Source organism: Dendrobates tinctorius, unplaced genomic scaffold (genome assembly GCF_039654945.1).
Source record: "Dendrobates tinctorius isolate UK_male_01 unplaced genomic scaffold, ASM3965494v1 ptg000059l, whole genome shotgun sequence".
Taxonomy (NCBI): Eukaryota; Metazoa; Chordata; class Amphibia; order Anura; family Dendrobatidae; genus Dendrobates; species Dendrobates tinctorius.
Window position 1 is genome coordinate 1,340,112 of NW_027361727.1, and position 27,139 is coordinate 1,367,250.

General features: G+C 43.8%; 1 protein-coding gene and 1 long non-coding RNA gene across 2 annotated transcripts in view; one reads left to right on the forward strand and one right to left on the reverse strand.

The window, feature by feature from the left end:
* GAS2 (growth arrest specific 2) overlaps positions 1-5,529 on the reverse strand; it is a 109,155-nt gene extending 103,626 nt beyond the window's left edge. The window contains exon 1 of the mRNA XM_073578281.1: positions 5,475-5,529. The gene's annotated coding sequence lies outside the window, so the exon portion shown is untranslated. The remainder of the gene's footprint in view (positions 1-5,474) is intronic.
* Positions 5,530-17,323: 11,794 nt separating this feature from the next.
* Positions 17,324-27,139, forward strand: part of LOC141092288 (uncharacterized) — a 156,443-nt gene continuing 146,627 nt past the window's right edge. The window contains exon 1 of the long non-coding RNA XR_012232751.1: positions 17,324-17,589. This is a non-coding gene — a long non-coding RNA (uncharacterized lncRNA). The remainder of the gene's footprint in view (positions 17,590-27,139) is intronic.

Genomic DNA, 27,139 nt, shown 5'->3' on the forward strand with positions numbered 1-27,139 from the left:
TAAACAGCAACAGATGGAAGACAATTAAAGGAAGGGAAGCAAAGGAGGCCATTCTCTCACCCCCTTACAATGGCACAGTGCCGGAGGCATCCGGTATAGTAGTGCTTATGAAGGACACTTATTTACAGAAAGAGGGATTTTTAATTTTTTCTTTTATGACTCTGCTGAAGTCTATCAGAGGTCTTTTAAACACAGAGCGCAGTACTTGCAAGCTCATTGCTATAGAGCTTGTAATCACTGATCTGGATACATCCGGCCAACTTCAACCCCCATGCCCTCCCTAGTTCTGCCTCTGCATGCAGCATAGTAGAGCACAAAGTTTTGTTCAGGGGCACAGCCATATAGCTGGTTCAAGCTGTCAAGGGGAGCGGTGCTGTCCTGAAGGTAGAATATGAGAGTGGCTATTTAAAGGGGTTGTTCAGCCTTAAGCTAGCCAGTAGCGTAAGGCGTGTGACGGCAAATATGGTTGTCACATGATAGCAAGAGACAGTGGGCACCTACTCTGTCCCACCTTCTAGGGGAACCCTAGGCTATCCCTGTCCCCTGGGTTTCCCCAGATGGTGGAGACTCCGGTATCTCGTACCTTGCTACGCTCCTACATAAACTCTCCTCTGTTCTGCCCCCCACCCAGGGAGGTATGGGACAGAGGTGTACAGGATAACACAAACCAGATAGACAGAGGTAAACAGACAGGGATAAAAGAAAATTGCAATCGTACAAATACACTCAAAAAACAAATTGAGTGGGAATCTGGGGAGGAATAGGAGGGACAAACACAATAGATAGAAAATAGGGAGATAAACACACAGACCAACTCCACTTAGAAATCTCCTGAAAATCACTCCAACAACCCACTTCAAACACTGAACTTCAAACCAGGTAGTGGTAAACTCTCACTGATAATTCCCAAGTGGAAATGGTGAGCATATATACCAGAGGGGAGTGACTATCACAGAACAGCTGAGACTAATCAAGATGGAGAGCTCCAGGAGATAAAACAGAACTGAGTAACCTGTTAGGCGTCGGGCTCCTGTCACTCCAAAGCAGGAATCCCGAGCCTTGCCTTCGGCGGTCTCCCATTCCTCTCCGGCCACAGAGGAGCCTGCTCAGCAGACTCATCGATCCTGGCGCTCTGCTCAGACCAGCACTGTGGGTTTGGTTGCTGCTGCAACCTCTGGTTCAGCTATAGCAACGCCTGCTGGTCCACAGTGAGCTACTCCAGGGACTAAGTCCTCCTTTTGGTTCACTGAGCATGCCCGTGGGACGATCTCTCATGCTCAGGTCCTTCTCCAGCTCAGATTGGACCATCAGGAAGGTCCCGGAAGGACGCTGCTATAAAAGGTTCGCGTGGCCTTTCGGCCATGCGCTAGTATAGACAGTTATTGTAACTTGTATGTGTGATGATGGATGGATGGAACTGGTGATTGACTCATTATGAAACCCCTTCCTTTGATACGCATGTTGTAGGTTATCTTAGTCTGAGTCAGCGCCTTGTAGTGCCTAAATCTAGTGCCACAATGCTTCCCATCCACAGCACCTCTCTTAGCGCCATACTGTGCCATCCAGCATAAGGCACCTAAGTAGCTGCATCCGCCAGTGCGGTGCCATGCGCAGGTAGCGCTTTCCTTACCCAGTCAGGGTGGTTAGTGGCGTCCACCAGAGTGGTGCAGTGCACACTAAGTGTGGTAATATTCTGCTCCTCTCTTGCTGTCACCGCTGCTGCGGCGCTGAGCGCTAGTGGACTAGAGGGACTCCCACCCCGTGTCCTTGGGGTGGAGGCCTATGTCCGTATCCTAGCGCTCATTCAGCCGAGCCCTGAGAGCTTAACAGCCTTCGGTATTTACTATGTGCGGCATCGCAGTTCTGTGAAGGAACAGAACTCGCTCCTGTATACACCGGGTAACGCTAACCCGCGTGTGTTCATTTATTATTTGCCTTATAGCCTCCGCCATTACTGAGCAGCAGTTTTCCATCACTGCACGGTGGACCCCGGGGCTGCGAACGCACCTCATCCCATCTTCATTATTTGGTGCATTCCGCCAGCCCATAACATAACCCTTGCAATAAAGCAAGGAAAACCTGCACTGCTAATAGGAAGGTGAAGCAGTTGTAGTCAGTTGAGGGGTTTGTGTAACCAGACGGTGTGACCTTCTGGCCCCTCTCTGTCGCGGTATCAATGGTCATGTGCCGACTAGACATGTCTGGACTGGCTTAACGCAAGTGTATTGAGCGAGGCTGGACACATCTAGTAGGATTGTGGCCGGAAATGCGGAAGACACATACTTGTAGTCACGTGAATGCACGCTCCCGAAGCCCGCACTGGAGAATTCTCACAGCATGCAGTGCACACGATGTGAGAATTCACAATTCTGCAGTCACATAGAATCACTGCAGACATGAAGCTTAAGACCAGACAACCCCTTCAACGCCAACTAAAACATTGTGTAATGGAAAATTGTGCAAAACTTTTTAGAAAGTTTCCAAATCTCTTTTTTGCTAGCAATTGCCATTCCCCCTTAGAGCCAAAGGTTAAAAAAACTTGCAAGAGATCTGATGACTCTCACAGCTAAGAGTGCATTCAGAATGATTCATTGGTTTGATACATTCCATCAAATTATCAGGAGAGGAGAAAGATTTTACCTTCTGGATGGAAAAATGAATGGTCATGTTATCTGACAGGAATCTTAAAGCGCCAGTCCAGCTTTTTTTCTTTTCCAGAGTGATGCTTTTAATCTCTGGTCCCTGACTCCAGTCTTATACTTACCGACTGTCGGCACCACTCCGGTACTGCGGCGTCATCTTGTGACGGCAACATCTGGCTGACCAGTAATGACAAGCTCTCAATGTAAGTCTATGAGAGCCATAATCAGGCACTCATAGCTCCCAACCGTCCCGATTCCCGTGGGACAGTCCCATTTTTGACACCCACCCCACCCGCGTCCCGCCCGGGACGCTATTTTTCCCGCATTGAACTGAGCCGCCATGCCCCCCCATGCACCAACCCCATCCTCGATGTCCCAGAGATCCACCGCAGCCTGCAATGATGTGGCTGGGCTGTGTGTTCTGAATCTGTGTGCACAGGACCTGTGATGAGGTCACAGGAGGGGAGGAGTTGGGTCACATGATCAGGGGCCGTGTCTGCAGGACTCTGATGTGCTGGTTGTCATGGTGCTGGATGAGGTGATGTTTCTGTGTGGGGTCAGGAGGGGTTTGCAGTGTGGATGTAGCAGAGCTGTGTGTTCAAGGTGTACGGAGCGGAGCCGCGCATGTACGAGGTGTATGGAGCAGAGCCATGTGCGGATTTTTTCCACGGACACAGGAGTACATGGCGGAGCCCTGAGGAGCACCTTAAAACTCGCACATGACGTTCCACCAGAAGTGATGTGCTGGAAGCTGACTGGAAAAGAGGTAGTTTCAGAAGGAGATTGTGACGGAACCAGGAATGCTTCAGATACATCACCATGTCCTCCTCCGACAGCGCAGAGAGCAGGATCGTCTTGGAATCAGGGATGCTGGCCATGTGAGCGGATCATGATCTGTCCGGCACCGGGAGGCTCAGGTGGGCATTACAATGGGAGCCCGGCTGCTATAGTATCTTAATAGAATCTTTATTTATTTATTTCGTTCTTTCTATCTCTGTTCTGTCTTTCCCTCTCTTTTTCTCTTCTTTCTTTCTCTCTCTGTTCTTTTTCATTTTTTTCTCTCTTTCTCTCTGTTCTTTCTTTCTCTCTATTGCTCTGTTCTTTATTTCCCCTCTTTCTTTCTTTTTCTCTGTTCTTTCTTTCCTTTTCTTTCTCCTCTTTCTTTCTTTCACTCTCCCTCTGTTCTTTTTTTTCTGTCCCTTTTTCTTTCTCTGTTCTTTCTTTCCCCTCCTTCTTTCTCTCTCTGATCTTTCTTTCTATTTTTATTTCCCCTTTCTTTCTCTGTTCTTTCTTTCCCCTTTTTTTCTCTCTCTTTCTGTTCTTTCTATCTGTTCTTTCTTTCCCCTCTTTCTTTCTTCTCTTTCTTTTTCTCTGTTCTTTCTGTCCCCTCTTTCTTTTGCACTGTTCTTTCTTTCTTTCTCTCTGTTCTTTCTTTCCCCTTTCTTTCTCTCTCGATTTTTTCTTTCGCTCCCTGTTCTGTCTTTCTTTCCCCTATTTCTTGCTCTCTGTTCTTTCTTTCCCCTCTTTCTTCTTTCTCTCTGTTCTTTCTCTCTGTTCTTTCTTTTGCTCTCCTTTCTTTCTTTCTTTCTTTCTTTCTTTTCCTTAGTACCAGTCAGTGTGCTCATAATGCCAGCCACTAGGCCTCCAATACCAGTCAGTGTGATCAGCAGTGCTAAATGGGTGCGATTGGGCATGGACATGGGTGTGACTAGTCACGAAATGGGTGTGGTCGGTGCGTGGACTAAAATTTGCGGTGGCAGCCTTTGTCCCTCTTTCCCTTCTTCAAAAGTTGGGAGGTATGTAGACTTACATTAAAAAGTGACCCCATCCAGAAAACACTGTGGTGATCCGACAAACTGACCGCAGCAGCAACAAAAGAAGGCGAAGATGGCAGCAGAAAAGTATGAGACTTGGGTCAGGGTACTTTGATTAGAGGCACCACTCCAGCGGAAAAATTAAAAAAAATATAAAACCCACTGTAGTGATGCTTTTAAAAAATAAAAATGTAAACAATGTAGCAAAACTTTTTAGAACAGAATCCTAATCCTCCAAATTAACAGTGTACAGACCACACCACCCTAACCACTAAAGCGTCATTCAGCTCTGCTGCATCTTGGTCTTGGGATAGGCATAATACGATCATTTACTCAGGCGATCATTTACTGTCAGGTGTGCAAGATAATAAAGGGAAAGAAATGACAATAACGGAACTGAAATGACATGGAGCTGGAGTAGCTATGGAGCCTTCCTTTAGTCACAGAGTCACCCGGGCTTCACTTATATCCATAGTCCCTACAGTCTCATTCTATACCATTCTGGGAAAGAAAATGCCCAGAAACTCGGTGAGATTTTTTTTGTAGACATGAGTTCTAGTAGAAATGACTTCAGATCTGATACAATTTGTGGTATGATCCCATTCAGGGTTCCCCAACTCCAGTCCTCAAGGCCCACCAACAGATCACGTTTTCAGGATTTCCTTTGTATTGCTCAGGTGATAATTGTATCGCCTGTACAATACAAAGAAAACCCTGAAAACATGACCTGTTGGTGGGCCTTGAGGACTGGAGTTGGGGAACCCTGATCCCATTAATAAACCTTATATGAGTGATGTAAATTAATACTCACACACCATTCTTCATCTATAGTGTTAACCTGCTTGTGCGTTCAGGCCTCGCAGTGTTTTACTAAGTCTCATTCCTTTTGGGAAAGCACAGGTTCAGTAGCGTTAACCAGCAGGTGCTCAGTCCCCGGAGGGAGGGCATGCGGCCTCCGGATTTGTGTTGATGGGAGTGAGGTGCGTTGCCTAGAAATTCCAGACACACAAGATCTTACCTGTCCCAGTCATTCTCATTCTGTCCAATTAGAAAACCTCCATTGATAAGAACCTGTAGAAGACATAGTGACATGGAACAATTCCTTTAAAGGGAAACGATTGTCAAAAAGGATTAAGCAAACAAACAAAAAAAAAACAAAACAACAAATCTGATAAGGAAAAAGAGGATTTAAGTTATCAAGAAAGAGTAAAGGAATTACTTTTATTAGTTTTGAGATGAGACCAATGAGGGGGGGACATGATTAACTTGTGCAAGTACATAAATGCCCTTTATAAAAAAAAAAATGTTGTCGGAATGAGCCGCAGTACAAGTCACCTTCTGAAAGGGGGTGATGAGAGAGGGAAGTTTCTTGGCGGGACAAGGCTTTTATTTTCCCATTCCCCCCCCCCCATTATTGAATCCTGACAGATCCTTAATTTTTTTTTTTTTTTACAGCCGTCTATTTTGACACAATTCGCCATTTACTAGTGCAGGGGAACATGGCGCATATGCTCCATGTTATCTCAGTGATAGAGCTGTAATCAGAGCCGCGATACCAGACACTTTGCAATTTAATAAATGCGCCTGATCGCATCTGTAGAAACTGTTAAAAATGAGACAAAAATATAAAAATGTGAATTTCCAGACGGCAGACGTTACTAAGGCCAAAATGTATCTCTGCCAGGCTGCAGCAAAAGAGACAGACATTATACTGACTGAGCAAATTATACTACAATGTATAATCTACAGAGGGTAAGTCAGCCAATCCTGCATGTAATGTGTAACTCCGGTTATTAACGAAGCATTGTACTGATAAAAGTAAAATGTAGCATCATTGTATATTAAGGAGTGTTATAATTATATCCTTGTACATAGGGGCAGTATTATAGTAGTTATATTCTTGTACATAGGAGGCAGTATTATAGTAGTTATATTCTTGTAAATAGCGGTAGTATTATAGTAGTTATATTCTTCTACATAGGGGCAGTATTATAGTAGTTATATTCTTGTACATAGGGGCAGTATTATAGTAGTTATATTCTTGTACATAGGGGCAGTATTATAGTAGTTATATTCTTGTATATAGGAGCAGTATTATAGTAGTTATATTCTTGTACATAGGAGGCAGTATTATAGTAGTTATATTCTTGTACATAGGAACAGTATTATAGTAGTTATATTCTTGTACAGAGGAGCAGTATTATAGTAGTTATATTGTTGTACATAGGATCGGTATTATAGTAGTTATATTCTTGTACATAGGAGCAGTATTATAGTAGATATATTCTTGTAAATAGCGGTAGTATTATAGTAGAAAAAAGGGAAGAAAGTTCCAGCGCTAGGAATGGAAAATTAAAAATCCATTTTATTGTGCCAATGCATATTAAAATTCCAGCAGGTACAGCATATCAGTCGGATGACTGCAGAACAACGCGTTTCGACGCCTCAGGTCTTAATCATGTTCTGACATTAAATGCAACCAACTTCCTTATGTTGGATTCTCCCACCTCCAATAATCAGAAACAGATGTATGAACTGCTGGGGCAGTATTATAGTAGTTATATTCTTGTACATAGGGGGCAGTATTATAGTAGTTATATTCTTGTACATAGGAGCAGTATTATAGTAGTTATATTCTTGTACATAGGGGCAGTATTATAGTAGTTATATTCTTGTACATAGGGGCAGTATTATAGTAGTTATATTCTTGTACATAGGGGCAGTATTATAGTAGTTATATTCTTGTACATAGGAGTAGTATTATAGTAGTTGTATTCTTGTACATAGGAGCAGTATTATAGTAGTTATATTCTTGTACATAGGGGCAATTTTTATTATAAACCAAACATAAATACAACTATAATAAAACAAAAATCATCCAGTATTACAAAACACAAACCACTTAGGTAATATATGCACAGCACTACATAATCAGATCATATTCATAAATAAATTAAAATGTCCACACCTGGCGATGGAAAAAGAAAGTTAGAGAAAAAAAAAAAAAAACTATCATATTTTTCTAACTGAATTTTACATTTCTCCATAACGTTGTGTTTCTTGAACTTCCAACTTCCAGTGATTTTATCCACCGGAGTTCTGACATAACCTGATTGGCGGCAGCGGTGTGATCGAACAGCTCATTGTGCAGTGACACCCGGATTCTCATGTGCCAGTGATAGTATTTGATGACACTGATTATAATGTACATCGTCTCTCTGTTGATGTCACTAACAGTGGAGGGGACACCATAGATTATGTCAGGATACTTTAGGGTCCGCAGTCTGGGGATTTTTAGATTATCTGACACTTCCTCCCAGATCTTCCTCCCTCCCCAGCAATCACATATAAAGTGCTCCATAGTCTCCTCCTGCTGACAACCAAGGGGACACTTCCGATCAGAGACACACAGATGTTTCAGGTTCCCTCTGACAAAGAGCCGACTATGCAGTGAAAGCCAAGTGACATCAAACAGTTTAGAAGGAAGTCGTCTCCCGTTTAGGAACCTAAGGCTTTCTTGCAGGGTGGTGGTGACACAATCTCTCAGGGCCAGTGGAGAGTAGAAGAAAGTTCTACATACACGAGCATACAGGTATCTTCTCATACTGCTCTCAATGTAAGACTTCTCCAGTCCCCACCTCCTAACACACTTCAGACCATAGTCCAGATACTGGGGGAGGTGGTCACCTGTCCATCTCCTCCTCTTGAGACTGCTGCCTCGCACCCAAGATTCTGCAAAAAGCAATATCCAGTACCTGATACTATTTACCCACAGGGAGCTACTGTTTGAGTCCATGTTCCCAAAATTCACCTTTAGAAACAAGGAGTCAAAGAAAACCCTTGGATTCAACATATCCAGCCCACCCTCTCTCCGCCGTAGGTACGTTATTCCCCTCTTTATTGGGTTCAACCTATTCCCCCACAAGAGCTGGAAGAACAGGCTGAAGAGCCTCGCTGAGAAAGATTCTGGCAAAGGGAAAGCGTCAGAGACATACAAGAAAACTGGGACCAGGTAAGTCTTCAACATTTTGACCCTTTCTCTGTAGGTCAGCCTCCAGTTCTTCCATCGCTGAACCTTTGCATTTCCGGTTTCCAATTTCTCCTCCCAATTTAGCGTGGCATTATCATCCCTTCCAAATTTAACCCCTAGGATCTTAATATGGGTGGAGGCTTTGTAAAACTGCGGCAGATCAAAGCTGGGCTCAGTATCTAATGTACACAGAGCTTGACTCTTTTCAAGGTTGACAAGAGACCCAGAGGCCTCTGAGTAGCTTCTGATGGACGCAGATAACATCTGCACCTCACGAGGATTCGAGATCACCAGCGTCACATCATCCGCATAGGCAACAACATTCAGAGGCGGGCAGTGGGGGACCGGCACCCCCTGAAAATCGCACTCCTGCAGTGACCTCAGAAACGGGTCTAGGGCAAAAATATACAGGAGCGGACTCATTGGGCAGCCCTGTCTCACCCCCGCCCCAAATCCAAAAGTGTCACCCTGCCAACCATTAATCAGAGGAAAGCTCACCACCTCTCTGTACAACGTCTTCAGCCAATCCACAAATTGTCCCGGAATACCGTACTTTGACAAAGTGGCCCACAGATAGTCATGATCAACCCTGTCAAAGGCTTTAGCCTGGTCCAAACTAACAACATATCTCCCACACCGCAGAGCTTTACATCTCTCAAACATCTCTCGTATCGAGATGACTGCACCAGAGATGTTCCGCCCTTTTACTGTGCCAAACTGAGAGCCTGCCAACAGTGCCGGGGACAAACAGACTAATCTAGAAAATAGGATCTTTGCTAGAATCTTCCTGTCCACATTCAAGAGGGCAATCGGCCTCCAGTTCTTGATGTCGCTCGGCTCCTTACCTTTAGACAGCAGAATTAACGAGGACACTCTCATGGATGGAGGCATCAGGTGATTTTCTAGATAATTTCTATACACATCCACGAGAATTGGAGCCAGGAGGTCTCTGAATTTCTTATAAAATTCTGCTGTTATACCATCTGGACCTGGTGCCTTCTTCAGATATAACTTATCAATAGCCTCCTTAACTTCCTCCACCATTAATTCTGCTGTCAAAGGAGAAAAGTCCAGATCATTAGTATCAGGCACTGGAGTTGCCTCCAAGAATTGAGCCATCTTATCTTTATCCAAAACTTTCCTCTGAAACAAGTCAGCATAGTAAGATCTCACCACCTCCAGGATACCCTCCCGTGAATCCTGCAATACACCCTGGGAGTCGGTGAGACCTGTGACCATTTTTTTGGCCACCCTCTCCCTGCAATTCTCAAAAGGATCAGGGGCCCCTAAGGACCCATAATCCCGTTCAAGAACCAGGGAGGTATACCTGCTATACTGATACTGCTTTATCTCAGATTTCAGCCGGTCGATCTTCACTTTGTCATCCCCGCCCGCCGAATACAGTGACTCCAATTCTTTGCGCAGCTTTAGGTACTGGCTGTACTTATTCCTCCCTTTATTAACTGACAGTCGCTTTAAGAGGGATCTGATATCCTCCTTGACGTCCTCCCACCAGTCGGTCATGTTGTCATAGAAGTCAACCCTGTCTAGATGAAGCTGGATAAGGGAGTGAACACGACTCTGAACATAGGCATCATCCAGGAGACTGGAATTGCGCTTCCACAACCCTCTACCAATGTCCGGACGGTTAGAGGAACCCAAAGAGAAGCACAAGGCGAGGTGATCAGAGTAAGGGACAACCTTCTCACTCAGGGCGCCGACAGCCTCAGTAGGACTGACAAAAGCAAAATCTATTCTACTGCTCCTGTTGGAACATGAATATGTGAATTTTGGCTGTCGCCCACCCTGTGTGAAAACGTCGGTCAGTCCTGCCTGCATTATGACGTTATGTAGGACCTTACGGTCCCTGGTCACTGCCCTGCCTGAGGAGCTGTCACCTGATGTCATTATGGCATTAAAGTCCCCCGCCATCACCACTGGAAGGGAAGTGAAGAGGTAAGGCTTGACGTCATTAAACAGCTGGATCCTGTCAGTCACTGTCTGTGGCCCATAGATGTTAATAAGCCGGAGTCGCCTCCCATGGACAGTGACTTCCAGGACCAGACATCTTCCCATGACCACCTCCGTCATCCTATGCACAGTCACATCATTGGTGTTAAACAGGACAGCGACCCCGGCGTAAGGCTCCACAGCCAGTGACCAGAAAGAAGGACCGGACCGCCATTCCCTCTCAGCCTCTCTCATAAGCCCCAGAGATGTCAGTCGTGTCTCCTGCAGGAAGATGACATCTGTGTCCAGATATTTGAGATGTTCATACACCGCGTGTCTAGTTCTCCTCAGCTTAATGCTATTCACATTGCTCGAGGTCACTGTCAATGAGAACCCCGCCATCACAACACAATATAGAAGGAGCAAAGTAACAGCCATCATCATGAGTCAGAGATGTTCTGTCCACCACTGGTGTCCATGTCAGACTCTACCTGAGGGTCCACAGATAAGGGCTTCCGCTTTAGAGGGGTATGGTCCTCTATGTCCCTGTCACACTCAGCATCAACTTTCCTCAACTCTTCCTCATAATCGTCACCATTGGAGTCAGATAAAACTCCATACTTGTTGGACACGACCATCACTCCTGCTGAATTCTGAGCCTTCTTACTAGCACTCTGACCAGTGTCATATTCTGCCTCAGGTTTACGGGAGGATGTGTTCTTTTTCTTCCTTTTATTATTATTAATGTTCAAGTCATCAGATACAGACAGCGATGCTGAAGGGGGGGCTATCTGAGGCTGCTGGACCTGATGGACGACCTCCATGTTCCCCTCTGCACCCTGCTTCTCTGGTGCTGCCTGAGTGGACTCCTGGTGGGCATCTGAGCTGGTCAACGTCTCTCCTGACATTAAATCCTTTTCCTCACGTGTCCCTGCCACCACATCCTCATCCTCCTGAGCCTCTGCCCCTGCCATCACTAACCCATCAGGGAAGACTCTGCAGATGTTGTGCCAGGCGTCTGGACAGTCCCTGTGAGGGTGGCCCATCCTACCACAGAGGTTGCACCTGACATCCCGGCAGTCTGCAGCGACATGGCCAATTGCCCCACACAGACTGCACTTAACCACAGTACAGGCGTTAGCCAGATGACCTTTCCCACCACATTTGAAACACTTTCTGGGTTGCCCGGGATAATAACACCTTCCCTTCTCCCTCCCAATGAAGAAAGAGTTGGGTAAGTGGTCAGTGATGTTATTACATTGCCGCAATTTTACCAAGACCCGCCACCCCATTGTCCAGATACCATCCTCATCTCTGACCTTGGTGAGTCCAGAGACGAGGTCACAGTGTCTCCGGAGCCACACCTCGATGTCCTGTGGAGGAACGGCCTCATTCCAGAAGGTGATATTCACTGTGACTGTGTCCGGCCTGGAGATAGGAACTAACACAAACTTATTCCAGCCCTCAACATCTCTGAACTTGGGGTAATTGGCCCAGAATCTGTCCAGGTCAGACATGAGCTTGAAGCTGACCTCGTAGCCCTGCCTGTCCTGAAGATTAGACACTGCCAGTATCTCATTTGCCACAAACCCCATCTGGCCGCAGAGCAGCTCTCTCACCACATACCTGCGTTGTGGCAGATACTCCTTGGCACCTATGTATTTAAACCGCACCACATTAATACGTTTGAATGTCTGGCCGGTATACCTGGCGCTGGAAGTGAAGGATGGGGCGCCGCGGCTCCAGGCATTCCTGGGGGGCACCTGCCGGGTCACACTGGGCTGACTGACAGGGAGAGGGCCTGCAGCAGGGGGGGCTGTCACACCTTGTGGACTAGATGGCAAAGGGGGATAGTCACACATATCATGCACACTATCATAAGCAGCATCATTATCATCAGACAGTGCGACATCCAATACAGAATGTGAAACCCCTCCAACCCCCGACCCCATGGGCACAGCATCCCCAGCCACAGTCTGTGCTTCAGCCTCAGCCTCGGCCTCATCAGCACAAACAGTCTCACATACACTGTCCTGCTCCTGTGTGGGGCATTCTGGGACCTGTGGTGCCTCTGCTGGAGTCTGCAGTGTGTGCTCCTGTTCACACTCGGCAGCCTCAGCAACACAAACAGTCTCACATACACTGTCCTGCTCCTGTGTGGGGCATTCTGGGACCTGTGGTGCCTCTGCTGCAGTCTGAAGTGTATGCTCCTGTTCACACTCGGCTGCCTCAGCCTCATCAGCACAAACAGTCTCACATACACTGTCCTGCTCCTGTGTGGGGCATTCTGGGACCTGTGGTGCCTCGTCTGCAGTGTGTGCTCCTGTTCACACTGAGCTTCCTGTTGCTGCAGATGTTTTCCCTCCTGGAAGCAGAAGCGGGCAGCCTGTAACTCTGGCCGTGTCCGCTGCTGGGGGGTCCCGTCCTGAACATCAGGGGTCCTGGCCTCTACAGCACAGTCCTGCTTATAGGAGGCGAACCGCTCCCGGTTCCTGTAGGTCTCTGCCAGGGGCCCCATGCTCTCCAGCACAGATTCAGTGTCCTGCACAACACTCGCCAGCTGTACACCCAATGTGTTCAGTCTCAGGTCATACGCATCATTACTGGCAGGATTAGTGGTCTTTAGGCTATAGATGAAGTCTACCTCCATTTGCAGCGCTTTTTTTTGCTGCTGTAACTCACCCAGTTTTCGGACAAGTCCTGGTATCTCATCCGCTAGCTGCAGCTCGGGTGCACGCGCCGGCCCCACAGGTTTAGTCTTGACCACGGGTACAGGGGTTTTGAAGACAGTCTTGTGTGGGTCCACCACGGATGGTTTTGTGGCCCCTTGGCTGGATGCAGGCTCCGCAGCAGGTTTAACGCTGCCACCTGACTGCGACCGTGTGCGTCCTGACCGCGCCATACTGCCATGTTGCTGTAGGTTTTCCTGCATTGTCTGCCTTTCCAAAGACGTCCGTCTCTGCCTGGAAGCAGGAGAGGTGATCTGCACAGCTGGGGCCGATCTCACCTGTGCACCTGGCAGGAGCTGCTTACCGACTGGGGAGCTACAAGACTTCACATTCAGCTGTGTTCCATCACTCACAGAGACTTTTCCTTCTGGCTTCTTTGCTAGAACTGGAGAAGGTTTTCCTCCCAAAACTTTAGTCACAGCTTTCTCCTCCTTCACCGAACTGCTGCAGCTTTGACTCGCTGCATTCACTGGACTCACAGTGGCTTTGGGATTAACATTCCCATTAGTAGAAGCCTGGGAGGCTAGTCCCAGTGTAGGCCGGGAAGCCTGGGCCTTGCCTGGGGAGCTTCCCCGCCCAGGGTGGCCCCTCCCTGGGCTTGCTCCAGACATCAGGAGAACCACTGACACACAACCTCACAGCTAGGAGGCAGTATTATAGTAGTTGTATTCTTGTACATAGGAGCAGTATTATAGTAGTTATATTCTTGTACATAGGAGCAGTATTATAGTAGTTATATTCTTGTACATAGGGGCAGTATTATAGTAGTTATATTCTTGTACATAGGGGCAGTATTATAGTAGTTATATTCTTGTACATAGGGAGCAGTATTATAGTAGTTATATTCTTGTACATAGGAGCAGTATTATAGTAGTTATATTCTTGTACATAGGAGCAGTATTATAGTAGATAAATTCTTGTACATAGGGGCAGTATTATAGTAGTTATAGTCTTGTACATATGAGCAGTATTATAGTAGTTAGATTCTTGTACATAGGAGCAGTATTATAGTAGTTATATTCTTGTACATATGAGCAGTATTATAGTAGATAAATTCTTGTACATAGGGGTAGTATTATAGTAGTTATATTCTTGTACATAGGAGCAGTATTATAGTAGTTATATTCTTGTACATAGGAGCAGTATTATAGTAGTTAGATTCTTGTACATAGGGGCAGTATTATAGTAGTTATATTCTTGTACATAGGGGCAGTATTATAGTAGTTATATTCTTGTACATAGGGGGCAGTATTATAGCAGTTATATTCTTTTACATAGGGGGCAGTATTATAGTAGTTATATTCTTTTACATAGGGGGCAGTATTATAGTAGTTATTTTCTTGTACATAGGGGCAGTATTATTGTAGTTGTATTCTTGTACAGAGGAGCAGTATTATTGTAGTTGTATTCTTGTACATAGGGGCAGTATTATAGTAGTTATGTTCTTGTATATAGGAGCAGTTTTATTGTAGTTATATTCTTGTACATAGGAGCAGTATTATAGTAGTTATATTCTTGTATATAGAGATCAGTATTAGTTATATTCTTGTACATAGGGTCAGTATTATAGTAGTTATATTCTTGTACATAGGGGGCAGTATTATAGTAGTTATATTCTTGTACATAGGGAGCAGTATTATAGTAGTTATATTCTTGTACATAGGAGCAGTATTATAGTAGTTATATTCTTGTACATAGGAGCAGTATTATAGTAGATAAATTCTTGTACATAGGGGCAGTATTATAGTAGTTATAGTCTTGTACATATGAGCAGTATTATAGTAGATAAATTCTTGTACATAGGGGTAGTATTATAGTAGTTATATTCTTGTACATAGGAGCAGTATTATAGTAGTTATATTCTTGTACATAGGAGCAGTATTATAGTAGTTAGATTCTTGTACATAGGGGCAGTATTATAGTAGTTATATTCTTGTACATAGGGGGCAGTATTATAGTAGTTATATTCTTGTACATAGGGGCAGTATTATAGCAGTTATATTCTTTTACATAGGGGGCAGTATTATAGTAGCTATTTTCTTGTACATAGGGGCAGTATTATAGTAGTTATTTTCTTGTACATAGGAGCAGTATTATAGTAGTTAGATTCTTGTACATAGGGGCAGTATTATAGTAGTTATATTCTTGTACATAGGGGGCAGTATTATAGCAGTTATATTCTTGTACATAGGGGGCAGTATTATAGCAGTTATATTCTTTTACATAGGGGGCAGTATTATAGTAGTTATTTTCTTGTACATAGGGGCAGTATTATAGTAGTTATATTCTTGTACAGAGGAGCAGTATTATTGTAGTTGTATTCTTGTACATAGGAGCAGTATTATAGCAGTTATATTCTTGTATATAGAGATCAGTATTAGTTATATTCTTGTACATAGGGTCAGTATTATAGTAGTTATATTCTTGTACATAGGGGGCAGTATTATAGTAGTTATATTCTTGTACATAGGGGCAGTATTATAGCAGTTATATTCTTTTACATAGGGGGCAGTATTATAGTAGCTATTTTCTTGTACATAGGGGCAGTATTATAGTAGTTATTTTCTTGTACATAGGAGCAGTATTATAGTAGTTAGATTCTTGTACATAGGGGCAGTATTATAGTAGTTATATTCTTGTACATAGGGGGCAGTATTATAGCAGTTATATTCTTTTACATAGGGGGCAGTATTATAGTAGTTATTTTCTTGTACATAGGGGCAGTATTATAGTAGTTATATTCTTGTACAGAGGAGCAGTATTATTGTAGTTGTATTCTTGTACATAGGGGCAGTATTATAGTAGTTATGTTCTTGTATATAGGAGCAGTTTTATTGTAGTTATATTCTTGTACATAGGAGCAGTATTATAGTAGTTATATTCTTGTATATAGAGATTAGTATTAGTTATATTCTTGTACATAGGGTCAGTATTATAGTAGTTATATTCTTGTACATAGGGAGCAGTATTATAGTAGTTATATTCTTGTACATAGGAGCAGTATTATAGTAGGTACATTCTTGTACATAGGAGCAGTATTATAGTAGCTATATTCTTGTACAGAGGAGCAGTACTATAGTATTTATGCTCTTGTGTATATGGGTGGTTACAGTAATTTTCTTGTATATATGTGGTAGTCATATTATAGTATTGTATTTTTGGTTCAGTTTTGGCTGTCATCAGAATTTTCCAGCATTGCTTCCCCAGGATTTGGGCTTCCATATTACAGAACACTATAGAGACATTAGTTACATTTCTCATTTCACCATTTTTTGTTCTTCTTTAAGAACAATTAGCATACGAGTTGGCAGGATATTGCCTTCGTATGCATATATCATGAGTAACATATATCTAAACACAACAAATACATTTAACATATTGATATTAATGAAAAATGGAGAGTAAAGAAGATTTGCCAGAGATTTCATTAGCGCCAGGTCCTTGCCTTGTCCCCCAGAACGCATGAAGAGGGAATTAATTTTGAGGTTTGTATTTGTAATTAATGTAAATGAGCTGGGTAGAGACCATTGATTTCTCCTAGGAATTAATTGGACATGATCAATCACTGGATCAGACGCGTGCCGGGGAGGTCATTCATCACATAGTTAATGTCATTCCAGGCTGGTTTGGCCTTTCAGCTGGGGAAAAGATGGAGAGCCCCAGGGGAGAGGGGTGCAGATCATTACACCGATGACAATTAATGTGCGCTCTGCTGTCCTCGCTGCTCATTACTCTTTATATGGCTGCACAACTACTGGGGGAACACAAGCAGAAGACAGAAATCACAGATAGGACTGTGAAATCCTACACATGTAAATGGCCTAAATAGCTTCTCTTAAGTAAAAAGTGTGGAAGCGAACCTTTTCATCTAACCTTACCTAAATATGGATTGTCATTTTCTATAGCAGAAATATGATAGCACAGGAACTAATAGTATATATTTCACTTGCTGTACCCTGTCTGTCCACATGCTGTGCTGTTACACCAAATGTGCTCTTCAGGCAGTTTGAGAATAGCGCCACCTAGTGGTAGGAGTATATCCAGTGCAGTCACATTGATTTTGTGACATGAAGATTGGGATCTCGTAAAATTGCACAACATGATTGCACTTAGACTTTTTTTTTCTTAAACAAACTTTTTTTTTTTTTTTAACTCTTCAACGTCAAAATTGTAACACCATGAAGAAAAAGTAATGGAATTATGTATGTGCAAAATACTGGTGAAAGAACCCGCGTACCTGTGTGACTGGCGTCCTATACCAGCCTCATCTGCGTGCATTTATAATACTCGGCACCCACCCCCCTCCATGAATTGCTAGGGTTGTGACAGGTCGTTTCATCAGTATTTTGCACCTGTGCTGCCCCGCCTTTACCATGGGGGTCTGCTGCATCCTGCCGGTGCATTGGTGTTCTCCTCTCATGTTGGTAAGGCTGTTTCTGTTCCAGTGATATATTTTTTTTACTTCTAATAAATACTAGTAACTTTTATTAGATAACATTTAGTAAAATAAATAACACTTCTAAAACCAGTAATAATAAACTCCTACAGCAAATGTATCGTGCTACTTCTGCTCCTCTTACTAATGTAGAGCGATACTACGAGTAAGACATAGCGGGCGTTCCCTGAGCACTGACTTGATGCCTCCAGGTCTCTTGTCACATTTGCCACCAGGTCTCTTTACTACATATTGTTGGTTTGTTATTCTCTGCGCTTACACAGAAGGATAACTGGGTAATAATAGTCAGCGTGGTGTGACTTGTGATTCTAGTGTGAACAGTGACATAAATTGCAGGTGACTAACAGGAGAAAGTGGCAGGCAGGACATGTATCCCTTCACTGGGCAGAAGACATATTGGTAAACAAGGCCTGGCTGCCGTGACTGCTGCTGTAACAGACGGGCCCTCCAGTGCTGCGGGTCACTGCCCTGCTGCTAATTGGTCCATGGGGAACCTTTTATTCTCATTCACAACCATTTTATTCCTTTGCTTCTGCTTCATTAGATAACAAACTATGAGAAATACTTATTTGTTTCAATGTTTGACCTTTTTTTGTAAATATTCATATGTAGTTTTGCAACCTTTATATATGGTTGTTACAGCAAATCTGCATGATTTTATGTTTGTTCTTTTGTTTGTTTTTTTTTCCCTACCAGTGTAGTACTGGTAACCTGAACGACCCACTTTAATCAACGGAGATGTTGGAAAGTATTGGGTTATGTAGCACAACTGGGTATATTTGCTGTTTTGGAATCTGGAAAAGCTGGGTGAGGACTCTCCTGGATGTCTCAGGCCATTAGGAATTACAAATGTCCATTTGGAGCAAGTTGCGCTCAAACCGGCCCAGAATCTATACCCAGCCCTAGCTGACTATGTGCCAGTTATACGGAGGTCTTATGTGGAGGAACGGCTTTTGGGTCCCCCTTGTACACCCATAGCCTAGAAGAGAGTGATATTTTTGCACTTCATATACTTCACCCTGCAAAATCACATTATGGTGTCTGGGTCTATTGCAGGAATTATTCTGCTCCCCATAGTGCTAATGGACGCTAAAATAAGTGCACCTCATATTCCGGGGAGATGTGTGGGAGCCCTTGCTCTGCATCAGGAATAACAAGTGTTAGGGATTAATGAGGTGCAAGGTATTAATGTAACACTTTATGTGAGCGGCCGAGGCGTTTGGGCACAAGGAACGGCGCTTACGTAATATTGACACTTGTGATCTCACTTGGGGATCTGGCAGGAATTGGCTGCTGACTATAATTAAAGGAAAACTCAATTTTCTTTTACGGAAATTTACAACTTTCCACAGATAAAATCTGCATAAAATGTTGTAAATGGTCGGCGTGGCAGATCTTAAGTCATCAGATGACTCGTAGAGTGAAATTAAACCACTGCCTGCTTCACGTGACGCTTATATAGAAAGCTATATGTCTATGGGAATCCTGCCTAAGAATGTGAGCTGATGTGCCGTGCACGGGCTGTGGAAATTTGGGGACCACAGTATTGCATCTGTTACTCATATAGGAAGCGTAAAGCCGATCTGTCACCATATTTATCTAAGCAAACGGCATACGTTACTGAATGCAGTTATTAGACCTAATGAGTAGTAGCATAACTGGAGTCCGATGAGACCCAGTGTAAAATTTGGACCTGGGCTCCCACCTGCAAGTTTGTCAGATGTATGAGCTCGTGTAGTGTTCCAGATCCTATGAAGACATTCTTATTTACATCCCCATGTACTAATGTCCCCCATCCTGAGGTCCTTCCCGAAATAATGTCCGTTATCTTGGACCCCTTCCTGTTTTAATATCTCCCATGCTTTGCTTCTTCCTGTTTTAATGTCCCCCATCCTGGGCACCTTCTTGAAAAAAATGTCCCACTTCCTAGGCTGCATCCTGATATATTGTCTCCATCCTGAGCCCTTTTCCTGGAATATTGTTTCCCTTTCCTTGTATGTTGTTCTCCATCCTGGGCCCCTTCCAGTAATAATGTCCCTGTTCTGCAGCTCTTCTTCAATAAATGTAAAAAACCCCAAAGATATGATTCTTATAATAAGCACCAACATATTCTGTAGCACTTTAGATTACAGAGGGGACTTGTACAGACAAAAAAGACTTTTTACAGAGTAACACATAATGCAACAGCTACCAAGAGGAGTTAGGGTCCTGCCACTTGCAAACTTACAATCTATGAGGAAATAAGGGAGAAACAGAAGGTAAAAACTGCTTGCACTGTACAGTGCGGCCATCAATATAATAAATAGGGAATGCACATAATGCAGCATGAACTGCACAGTCAGTATGTGTACCGTACCAACACAGAGGGCTGGTAAGTGCATGGATGCTATGAAGGTCCGGAATTGGAAGAAAATTTTGTATGGGCAAAACAGGGATAGTTAAGTGAGGTGAAGTGATAGACCGGCCTGAAGAAATGCGTTTTCAAGGTACACTTAAAACTGTGGGTATTGGGAAATAATCAAATTATCCTGGGTAGTGCATTCCAAAGAATTGGTGCAGCACTCGAGAAATCTTGGAGACAGGAATGTGAGGTTCGGACTATTGAGGATGTTAGCTTTAAGTCATTAGCAGAATGAAGTGCACGTGTAGGGTAGTAGACTGAGACAAGGAAGGAGATGTAGGGTGGTGCTGAACCATGGAGAGCTTTGTGGGTGAGAGAAATAAGTTTGTATTGGACTCTGTAGCAGATAGGCAACCAGTGCAATGACTGGCACAGGGTGGAGGCATCGGTGTAGCGGTTGGTCAGGAATATGATCCTGACTGCAGCATTCAGGATGGACTGGAGAGGGGAGGGTTTAGTAAGAGGTAGACCGATTAGTAGGGAGTTACGATAGTCCAGATGAGAATGCATAAGAGCGACCGTAAGAGATTATGCAGAGTCAAAGGTAAGAAAAGGTCAAATTCTAGAGATGTTTTTCAGGTGTAGGTGACATGAGCAAAAGAGTGATCGGATGTGGGGGATGAAGGAAAGATCTGAATGAAGAGTGATCCCCAAGACAGCGGGCATGTTGCCGGGGAGTAATGGTGGAACCACACATTGAAATGGCAGTATTGGGCACAGGTAGGTTAGTAGAGGGAGGAAACACAGAGATCCACTTTTGACAAAATCCATTTTAGATCGAGGGAGGACTTGATGTTAGAGACAACGGTAAGATAATCACTGGTATTTTGTATTAATACAGGGGTGATGTCAGGAGAAGAGTATAATTGAGTGTCATCAGCATAGAGATGGTACGGAAAACCAAATCTACTAATGATTTGTCCAATAGGGACAGTATGTAAGGAGAAGAGAAGGGGACCTAGGACTGAACCCTGACAGTAAGGGGAAGATGAGAGGAGGAGGAGCCGGCGAAAGATAAGGTGAAGGAGCCGTCAGAGAGGTAGGAGGAGAACCAGGAGTGAACGCTGTCCTTGAGGCAGATGGAGCGGAGCAGAGTGAGGAGGAGCTGGTGATCCATAGTGAGAGAGAGAGGGAGAGAGATCAGGAGAATCAGCAGAGATCAGTGACCATTAAGTTTAACTGTTAGTAGATCATTAAAGACTCTCTAGTGAGGGCAGTCTCGTAGAGTGGAAACTGGATTGTGAAGGGTCGAGCAGAGTGATCTGAGAGACAGCGGATCAGTTGGGAGTGGACCACAAACATTACAGGAATTTAGAGATAAAGGGAAGATTAGAGACAGGTCTATAGTTAGCAGCACAGTTCTGGTCAAGTGATGGTATTTTACGTAATTGATGTATGATAGCGCTTTTAAATGAGGAGGGAAAGATACCAGATATGATCAGTATTTGTTCAGTATTTTACATCAGTATTTGTAAGCCAAAACCAGGAGTGGGTGATAAATACAGAAGTGGTGACGTGTTTCTATTATACTTTTCTTCTGATTGTTCCACTCCTGATTTTGGCTTACAAATGCTGATCTAAAATACTGAGCATGTGACTTTGGCCTAAATATTTTAATAAGGTGAATGGTGACAGCTGGAAAAAGGGAGAAGATGGGAGGGAATAGGGTCACTGGTGCACGTAGTAGGGTGAGAATATGCGAGGAGCTCGGTAACTTCTTTTTCTGTTACCGATTCAAAGACAGAGAGCCAGATGCAGTGCAGAAGAGAGGACAATGCATGATGTTAAGAGTTTGGGAGAAAATTTCCTGTTGGATTTGATTCTTTTTACCTTCCCCCACTCCCACAATGTGTGGCATCCTCTTGTATAGCTGGTGCTGAAGCCAGCAAATTACTTTGCCGTGCGAGCGACAGGCAGTGCGTGACCTCGCTGCAATTCTCCGCCTGTGAAGGGCATGTCGACGTCAGAGCTGCCAGCCTCTGAATGGCAGGTGGCTTGTATTATAGCCCAGGGAGCCAGTGAGTTCTTCTGCTCTGCTATGTTGCTGCCTGCTTATGATTGGTCAGTATCGCATAGGAGGAAGAAGTCCACGCCCACATTGGAAACTATCCCGTAACACTTACTTGCACGCAACTAAAGTTAATTCATTAGGTGCCAAATATTTGATTCCTAATATGTCCGCAATGGAGAGGCGAAATTAAAAAATAACAAAAACGTTATATTCCGCGCTTTGCAGCCGCTATTGCATGGTGTGTCCAGTTCAAAGTGAAAAATTTGGCAAAAGGTCCTATTTATGGAATATTATATGATCTATACATATAGGAAAGTGGATCCAGTGACAAAATAATCATCCTGTTTTTTTTCCATTAGTTTGCTGTAGAAGTGACTCTGCTTCATCTATAAGAAATCTAATTATTCGCTGTGCTACATCATAACAATCGCTTCCATTTACTAATTAGCTGAGCGGAGTCTAACCACTTATAATTAGGAAACTGCGAATCGGATCTGTTTACAAATGAGAAGATGAACGATTGTAATATATATGCTTATGATGATACGTCGGCCGTAGAGCTTGTGTGTCTAATTATAATTATATATCTATATATGCAGCATGGTAGGATTCCCTGCTGTGCACAGAATAGATGGGGCCCTTCTCTGTGGGCTTTTAGGTGTGCGTTTTATTTTCGTGTTGTAAATCAGTTACATTCCTTTAATCTGATCTCCAATAATCCAGAAAAACCTAAAAATCCAGAGCTTGTTTGCAACATAGAACTGCAATATATTGTCTAATCTTACAACTCCAGAAACTTAGGCAATGTGCAAAAGTTTTTTTTTCTTTTTTTTTAAAGTTTACTGAAAGACTCTTCCTAATTATTTCCATTTTACATCCACTTTGCCGATGATATTTTCAATGTTTTGAGCGGGTTTTTTTCTTCTTTACCTTTTGAACAAGACCTAGTAGGAAAAAAATGAGTGCAGAAGCAACTCCAGGTGAAAAATGCTTCAAATTAGACACTGTCAAATCAAAAGGCTCCATCAAAACTTTTTGAAAAGTCTTCCAAAATTTTTACAAAACCACTTTAGGCTGTGTTCACACATTACGTTTTTGCTTCATTTTTTTTCCCCAGGCAAAACCTGCTCTCTTGGCAGTAAAAAACCTGCTTACAAAAAGCGGGTTTTGTTGCGTTTTTATTGGCGCCTTTTTGCTGTCTCTTGTGAATGTTGATTAAAGTTTAGTGGCCCAAAAAATGCATGATTTAACTTTCTTACGGTTTTGCATCAAAAACGCAGCCAAACCTGACACCTGAGTTTTTGGGTTATTTTGCTGCATTTTTGCACTTGCTCATTGTTTCCTATGGGTGAAAAAACGCTGCAAATATGCGGAAAGAAGTGACATGCTGCAGTTTTAAAAAAAAACGCAGCAGTTTTCCAAATCAATGTGTGGGCATAAGATTTCTAAAATCTCATAGACTTTACTGGTACTGTAAAACGCAGCTTAAAATTTGCAGAAAAAAAAAAACGCTGCAAAAATGCAATGTGTGAACATAGCCTAAGGAAGTTGTCATGAACCGAGGGTGTTTGGTTGCCCCAGTTCATAAGGGATTTATAATACCCCACCTTCCAGTTCTGGTTTGGAACTTGCTGCTGTCTGGTGGGACAAATAATGGCCAGAAAGTCTGCCTTGCTGTGCACTGGCTATTGGGCACGCTGCAATGAGGACGGTATGAATATTCCAAGTTTCAGGTGGGAAATACCAATATAAACCTTCGTTCTGTCAGTGCCAGAGTCTACCAAATACTTCAGAACATACTTTGCTGCCACCAGCTCCTAGTTCTGATATTAAAAGCACTATTGGGTAATAAGGCAACCCAACAGTAGCATGGTCTTAGCGTGGAGCATGATGTGGGGGGTACGTTTAGAGCAAGAACAAAGCTATTAAAGTTTTATAGATTTTACTCCAAAAAGAATAGGTAGTGTTTACAAAAGTACAAAAGATGTTACATAGAGAGACAGATACAGTACATACAACAATTATAAAATAAAGATGGTTTAAGGCATGAACTTAAAGTGATCAGTCCATGGCATGCCATGTGGAGATGTGTGAGGGGCGCCTTCCCCAAGGGAAAGTTGTTCATCAGCACAGCTCCTTGCTGGCACCCCAGGCAAAATGACACTCTCCTAATTGGGCTTTATAGCTTTATAGTCTCTGGTGGGTGACATCACTGGGTGGGTGGAGCTATGGCATGCACTCCCCTTTTGAAAGTTACTAAAAAGCTTGAGTGCCATATCTCTGGGTGAGAACCTCGGACAGAGACGACAGAGATATCATAGGTTTGCCTACGAGTTTTCTCTCCTTTTAACACTAATCATATCTCTAGGTATCATGGGGAAACAGATACCCATTTCTCAGTTCCTAGAGAGCGAGGAGATCCAAGAACGCTGTGGTGAATAGCCCTACTGATGTAAATCACCAAAAATGTAGGTATCTTGTATATATGAATACTCTGCGACATTATATTGGATCTGAGATACACAATTACACAATGGAACCATGTGCCAGGTGCTTCTAAACCACATTCCCGAGGGAGGGTGAAGGAGTGGTATAAAATTACACAGGCACACTGAGTGGGTATGCAGCTGTGAAGGGGGGATTTTTGTGAGCTCAGTGTACTTTACAAACCAATGGGGGAAGGGCAGTGTCTTATTTAAAACCCAAGGAGATGTAGCAGAGCTCTGTATGTGTGACTAGAACACTAAGAAATCACATCATTTCTCACAGAAGTAAAAAACTCCAAAAACTTTGTCAAAGAAGAAGAGTTTCCTGAAGTGTTTTCAACTTGAAAAACTTGTCATTTTTGACTACCTCAAATAACATCCATGTGCACATAGCTTTAGGATATACTTGTGTGGCGCCCCTGAGGCTTCAGTCACCACAGAGGTACTGCACCTCCTCCTGAGGTGTGGTACCCCACCATCCAGGTAAGGTGGAGACTCTTGACCACACTCCAACACCTGCACCCCCACATCACAAAGTAGTGTAGCAAAGCACCTTCGGTGGCTCCCTGCTTGGAGTGTAGCAAAGCACCCATTGGTGGCTCCCTGTTGGAACACGAAACGTGCTGGGAGGCGGGTGGAGTTAGTATATATTGAAAGAGTGGGAGGTTTTTAGGGTCTTTGAGTAGTCTGAGTCAGAGAGTGAGGAGCCAGCCAGCGAGTGCGGCTGAGTGGATCCCTAGAGAGAGGGATGGATGGAAGTGCTGCAGCAGATCCCAGTGACCTGGGTCTGCTGGCACATGAAAGGAAGAGTGAGAGAGTGACACAGACTGAAAGCCTGATTCTCCATAATAAGGAAGGATTAGTTCGGAACGTGAGGAAAAAAGAGAACAGAGGACTTGGGTTAGAGGAGAACCCTTCCTAGAAGTTCTAAGCGCAAGGCCGGGGCACGGTCCCCGAGGTTGTATGGATACTAATGGTCCTGCAGCAGACACCGGAGGAATAGAAGTAGTGACTGCTTTATTCCCACACAAGACTTGGGGGCACAACAGAGACTTAATAGTGAGCCGGTACTTAGTAGCAAGGAGTCCCCGAAGCAGGCTACAGCTGTCTGCCGTACAAGTAGAGTTTATAAGAACATTGGACAGGAGGAACTCCAGTGTAACTCAGTACTGAGAGTACTTCATTCTTAGGCGCTATAAGAGGAGACGTTCAGAGAAGGTACATGTTGGCGGAGTGTTGGAAAGGAGTATTCCATCTGGCCTGGAGGTTGACTGAGTCCCTGACCCAGAGGACACGGCACGGAGGTAGGCACCCGTTTATACAACAGACTGAGAGTAAAGCTTTGGAACTACATGCCCTGGTGTCCTCCACTTACTCCTGCACCAGCACATTCAGCACGGCTACATCTCGGTGCCATCCACTACACTGTCTGCGCCTATTCCCTGTCTCCTCAAATACTACACTCCCCTGGGACTACAGCCCTGCCTGTGGAGGGCTACAACACCCTTGCTGCACCACACCATCAGTCCCAGAGGATTTGCATGCAGCATCGGCTTAACACCTCCCTTGCAGAACACCACAGGTGGTGTCATGAATAACTTATAAACTTTATTCCCAACTCAACCCCTTTTACATGGGCGCCCAGAGACACGGACCGGGTCACCGCTGCTGTGACAATTCCCTCTGAGAGACCGGCCTGGTACCGAGTACCCCACAGCCCTGGGAGGGCGACCCACTTGCACTTCATCTTTTTCCAATAGTCACAAACATCTGTTCTGCAAGTAGAAAACGCTTCAGTATTTGTAAAAACTAGAAGTGTCCCTTTTAGGTATTTTTTTGGTATTTTGAGAGCTTATTTTAATGTTTTTCTGCGAGTGTTTTTTTTTTTTTTCTGGGGGGGGGGGGGAGTGTATACTAAAGGGATATTCCAGTGGATACCTCTAGTCTCCACTCTTCTTCACCAGTATGAAACCAGTGAGGAGGAGTTTGGAAGAGCAGCAATCAAGCATACACCTAGAAGATCCATATACATGCTGCAAATTCCCATCAGAACCTATAAAATAGTGATGCGGTTTCCAAAAAAATAAGGCTGAGCTGCAATACCAGACATGACCTATAGGCAAGAGTGGTGCTGTTTTGGCAAATTTTCCTTTTTCTATTTTTTTGGCATTAGGAGATATGTTTTATTTTAATACTGTCCACAAGTCAATGAATATTGCAAAAAACCAATGTGTTTAATAGCATTAAATTGTGACCTAACGTGATTGCACCTTGTACAGCAGTTCTGCATCTACTCTGCTAACTGTACAGATGAGTGTCCTGGAATACTCCGCCACCCCAGTCTGTAATCGCACAGCGGTACTGGGAGGGTCCAGGCAGTAGAGACATCTGGACTTGATTTGCCTGGAATGTGGCTCCATATTACATTTGCATTGTACCTCTGTGTGTGCAGCGATCACGTGTGGCAGGGGGTTGTCATTCAGTGTTTTCATATTGGAGGCTGATAGTTTTTTCGGCTGTGAAATAATATTTCTGATTGAAAATATATAATGGCTGGCGTTTCCTACAAAGCTATATGGGTGCAAATGGTAGAAAGAAATTTGGTGAGTTTCCCAAAGTT